The following is a 5,657-nucleotide window of genomic DNA, read 5'->3' on the forward strand; positions in this document are numbered from 1 at the left end:
CCACTGGGCCCTATAGGTCACCTAGCACACAAAGTCACTCTATCAACACAGGGAAGCATAAAAAATGCGTAGACAAAGAAACAGGTCACAAATGACAGAAATGGAGGAAAGCAAACTGCTGGATATAGAGTTCAAAATCACACTTCTAAGGTTTTTCAAGAATTTTCTAGAAACTGCCGATAAATTTAGTGAGATCCTCAAGAAATCTAGTGAGACCCTCGAGGTTATAAAAAAGGACCAACTAGAAATTAAGCATACACTGACTGAAATAAAGAATATTATACAGAGTTCCAACAGCAGACTAGAGGATCACAAGAATCAAGTCAAAGATTTGAAATATAAAGAAGCAAAAATCACCCAACCGGAAAAACAATAAAAAAAGAATCCACAAATATGAAGATAGTGTAAGGAGCCTCTGGGACAACTTCAAGCATACCAACATCTGAATTCTGGGGGTGCCAGAAGAAGAGAGAGAGCAAGATATTGAAAACCTATTTGAAGAAATAATGACAGAAAACTTCCCCTACCTGGTGAAAGAAATAGACTTACAAGTCCAGGAAGTGCAGAGAACCCCAAACAAAAGGAATCCAAAGAGGACCACACCAAGACACATCATAATTAAAATGCCAAGAGCAAAAGACAAAGAGAGAATCTTAAAAGCAGCAAGAGAAAAAAAGTCAGTTACCTACAAGGGAATACCCATACGACTGTCAGCTGATTTCTCAACAGAAACTATGTAGGCCAGAAGAGAGTGGCAAGAAATATTCAAAGTGATGAATACCAAGAACCTACAACCAAGATTACTTTACCCAGCAAAGCTATCATTCAGAATTGAAGGTCAGATAAAGAGCTTCACTGATAAGAAAAAGCTAAAGGAGTTCATCACCACCAAACCAGTATTATATGAAATGCTGAAAGGTATCCTTTACGAAGAGGAGGAAGAAGAAAAAGGTAAAGATACAAATTATGAACAACAAATACACATCTATCAACAAGTGAATCTAAAAATCAAGTGAATAAATAATCTGATGAACAGAATAAACTGGTGAATATAATAGAATCAGGGGCATAGAAAGGGAGTGGACTGACTATTCTCAGGGGGAAAGGGGTGTTTGGGGTGCGGGAAGAGACTGGACAAAAATCGTACACCTATGGATGAGGACAGTGGGGGGAGGGGGTAAGGGCAGAGGGTAGGGTAGGAACCGGGTGGAGGGGAGCTATGGGGGGGGGGGGAGAAAGAGGAACAACTGTAATAATCTGAATAAAGATTTAATAAAAAGAAAAGTTTGAATTAGAATTTTGAATCTATTGATTGCCTTAAGTAATGCCTGCTTAATAATATTAAGATTTTTATCTATAACATGGGATGTCTTTCCATTAAGTTATTCTTTAACTTCTTTTAAACTGTTTTGTAGTTTTCAGTGTCAAGGGCTTTTACCTCCTTAAATTTATTAAATATTTTATTCTTTTAGATGCTATCCTATCTAATAAAGAGGGAATATGCTAATTGACCATCACACCATCGCAAAAGATGGTGGCACCCACAGCTAATGAGGAAATATGCCAAGTGACTGTCCTGCCCTCAAAGATGGCGGTGCTCACAGCCAATAAGGAGGGAATATGCTAATTGACTGCCCCACCCTCAAAGATGGTGGCACCCACAGCCACAAGATGGCTGGCAGGGGAGGGCAGTTGTGGGCAATCAGGCCAGCAGGGGAGGGCAGGTGGGGGCGACCGGACCGGCAGGAGAGGGCAGTTAGGGGCGATTGGGCTGGCAGGTGAGTGGTTAGGGGGTGATCAGGCTGGCAGGCAGAAGCGGTTAGGGGCAATCAGGCAGGCAGGCAGGCGAGCAGTTGGGAGCCAGCAGTCCTGGATTGTGAAAGGGATATCTGGCTGTCGAATTTTGTGTACCGGGCATCTAGTTGTAAATATAATTTTTTTTTTAAAAATGTTATTGATTTTTAGGAATAGAAACATCAATTGGCTGCCTTCTGCATGCCCCCTACTGGGGATCGAGCCCATATGAATCAAAAGGGGGACCTTTTGGTCCATGAGTTGACATTCAATTACTTAGCCACACCAGCCAGACTAGAATTTAAATTTCCTTTACAGATGTTTGGTGTATAGGGAAAAAAAGCTGTTTTTTGTGTATTGATCCTGTACGCTGTAATTTTTTTTAAAATATATATTTTATTGATATTTCACAGAGAGGAAGGAAGAGAGATAGAGAGTTAGAAACATTGATCAGCTGCCTCCTGCACACCTCCCACTGGGGATGTGCCTGCAACCAATGTACATGCCCTTGACCGGAATCGAACCTGGGACCCTTCAGTCCGCAGGCCGACGCTCTATCCACTGAGCCAAACCAGTCACGGCCTGTACGCTGTAATTTTGCTTAACACATTAGCCCCAGTGGGTTTTGTGTACTCTATGGGATTTTTTATATATACAATCATGTAATCTTTACATATAGTTTTATTTCTTCCTTTCCATTTCAGATGACTTGAATTTTTCTTGCCTAATTGCTCTGGCTAGGACTTAAGACAGTACAATGTTGAATAACTGGTGAAGACAAGAATCTTTGTACCTACTAAAGGCTAGCATTGTTTTTCACCAGTAAGGCCATTTTATTTTTGTAAATGCCCTTTATTATGTTGAAGTCCCTTCTATTATGTGGTTTTATTGTGAGAGGATCTTGGATTTTATCAAGTTTTTTTTCCGCATCTATTGAGATGATTATGATTCTCCCCCTCCCCCATTCTATTAACTTTATGTTGAAGCACCCTTGCATTCTTGGGATAAATCCTACCTGGTCATGATGTATAATACTTATGGGCTGTTGGATTGTTAATATTTTTTTTGAATATATATTTATTGATTTCAGAGAGGAAGTGATAGAAACATCAATGATGACAGAGAATCATTGATTGGCTGCCTCCTGCATGCCCCCTACTGGAGACTGAGCCCGCAACCCAGGCATGTGCCCTTGACCGGAATTGAACCAGGAACCCTTCAGTCCACAGGCCGACACTCTATCCACTGAGCCAAACCAGCTAGGGAAGGGATTGTTAATATTTTTATATCTATATTCATAAGGGACACTGGCGTGCAGTTTTCTTGTGATCTTTGTCTGGCTTTGGTATCAGGATAATACTTCACAGATGTTAGAAAGTGTTCCCTCATCTTGTCTTTTTGAAAGGGTTTGACTAGGATTGGTGGTAATTCCTTAAATATTTGTTAGAATTCATCAAACATATATGACTTTGGATTAGGCATTGATTTCTTAGATAGGCGTAACAACCAAAGAAAAATAACTTGAACACTATCAAAATGATTTTGTGTCAAAGAACATCAAGAAAAAGACAAACCAATGGAATGAGACAAAAGATTTGCAAATTATGAGTCACATATCCAGACTATATAAACTCAACAAAATAATTTAAAAATAGGCAAAGGATTTAAATAGAATAAAAATAAAATTGTTGTAAGTGGTTGTCTTTGCAGAGAAATTTTTTTGTCTTGTGATATGGTTATTATTTTTAATTTTATTCAAATGACTTTTATTGGCTTGTGTCTGTTTTTATATCAAAGTCTCACGTAGTTTAGACAGTTTGTCAACCTCAGCACTATTGAAATTTTGGACTATCCTGTGCATTGTGGGATGTTTGTGACAAAAATGTATTCAGTCAAGTTCAACATAGGGACTATATATAGCCAATATTGTAATGACTATGTATGGTGCCAGATCAGGTGATTACTTCATAAATTATGTTATTATCTAACCATTATGCTATATACCTGAAATAGTCACTCCCTATTGAGAATTACTGGTGTAGAGCCAACCAGTTCTTAATGTGAATAGCTTGTCTCCTCTAATGCATACCCACCTCACCATTTTTCACTCCCGAAGCAACCATTTCAAACAATTCTAAATATTTTTATCCTATTCAAATTTTTTGCCCATTTTAAAATTAGGTTTTTATTTTATTGTTGTGAAAATTCTTTATATAGTCTGGATATGTGATGCAGACAATTTGCAAATCTTTTCTCATTCTATTGGTCTACTTTAAAAATATGTTTTTATTGATTTCTGAGGGGAAGGGAAAGGGAGAGATGGAAACATCAATGAGAGAGAATCATTGATCAGCTGCATGCCCCCTACTGGGGACTGAGCCCACAACCTGGGCATGTGCCTTGATCAGGACTGGAACCAAGACCTCCTGGTTCATAGGTGGATGCTCAACCAGAGCCACGCCTGCTGGGCTGTCTACTTTTCTTGATGATGTCCTTTGACATCATCAAATACGGCCTTAATGTGTGACAGGGTCAGGGAGCCTGCCAGGATGTTCAGGGCATTTAAAGCTTGTGAGTTAAGATGCCAGGCTTTTTTCTTAAATCCTCACCTGAGGGTATGTTTACTGATTTTAGAGAGGAAGAGAAACAGCCATGTGAAAGAGATACATCAACCGGTTGCTCCCCTCCCCCCACCCTAACTGGGGATCAAACCCGCAACCTTTTGGTGTAGAGGACAATGCTCCAAACAATTGAACCAGGATCAGGTTTTTTTGTTTTGTTTTGAAAAATAGTAAATCAGCCTTGCCGGCGTGGCTCAGTGGTCGAACATTGACACATGGACCAGGAGGCCACAGTTCAATTCCTGGTCAGAACATGTGCCCGGGTTGCAGGCTCCATCCTCAGTGGGGGGCATCTGGGAGGCAGCAGATCGATGTTTCTCTCTCATAGATGTTTCTTTCTCTCTCTCCCTCTCATGTCCTCTCTCTAAAAATCAAAACATTAAAAAAAAATTAAAAAAGTAAATCACCAATCCTAGTAATTAAGTTGCCAGAAACATTGCTTAAAAAAACAACAAAAAACCTCCCCTAACTTTATCCATCAGGGTAAACTATATTCTAGTGCAGGGGTTCATGAGGCAACTTAAATTGACCAGAATTTTCTAACTCAAAGATCCAGGAACCAAAGTTGATACTCATGCTACGTTGCCTTTCTATAGCTAGCATAGACATTACACCTTTTCTAACATTAATATCAATAACACACATCAATGCTTATTAAATCTTTAAAAAAGTTATGCCTACTCACAGTAAGTTAGCCAAAGGCCAAGACTAAGACCTGATCATCACATGACCTGAACTTACTGTCCACCAGTGCTGTTCTCTTCTGACACTTGTTTTCAGCACATTCTCCAGCACATCTAGTGCTCTGCCTGGGGGGCTGGCAAATAGCACTTGGGAAGGGCTCCTGGTCCATGGGGCCTACTCAGGATGAAGCAGAGTCCAGATATGGCAGCTAAGTCATTGGTGGAAGCAGGTCTAGAATCCATTTTTGCTAATTATGGTTAGTATTGCCTTAAACTTATACATTCTGTGATTAAATAATTAAGAACAAACCCTAAGCAATGAAACCTTCCTTCATTAAAAACAGGCACTAAAGAGATTACTTCAGTGTATCAACTTGAGAGCCATTTCCTATTCAATATAATGAAACAAAAGAATTTAAGAATGAAATTTGGTCACTCACAACATAGCAATAGTAATGTTATTTAGGTGGTTGTTTCAAAAACTCCAGAAACCCAATTGTATTTTCATCACCTACTAAGAGACACTATTAAAATATAAAAACAGAAAAGAAACATAAGC

Source organism: Myotis lucifugus, unplaced genomic scaffold, assembly GCF_000147115.1.
Source record: "Myotis lucifugus unplaced genomic scaffold, Myoluc2.0 scaffold_298, whole genome shotgun sequence".
Taxonomy (NCBI): Eukaryota; Metazoa; Chordata; class Mammalia; order Chiroptera; family Vespertilionidae; genus Myotis; species Myotis lucifugus.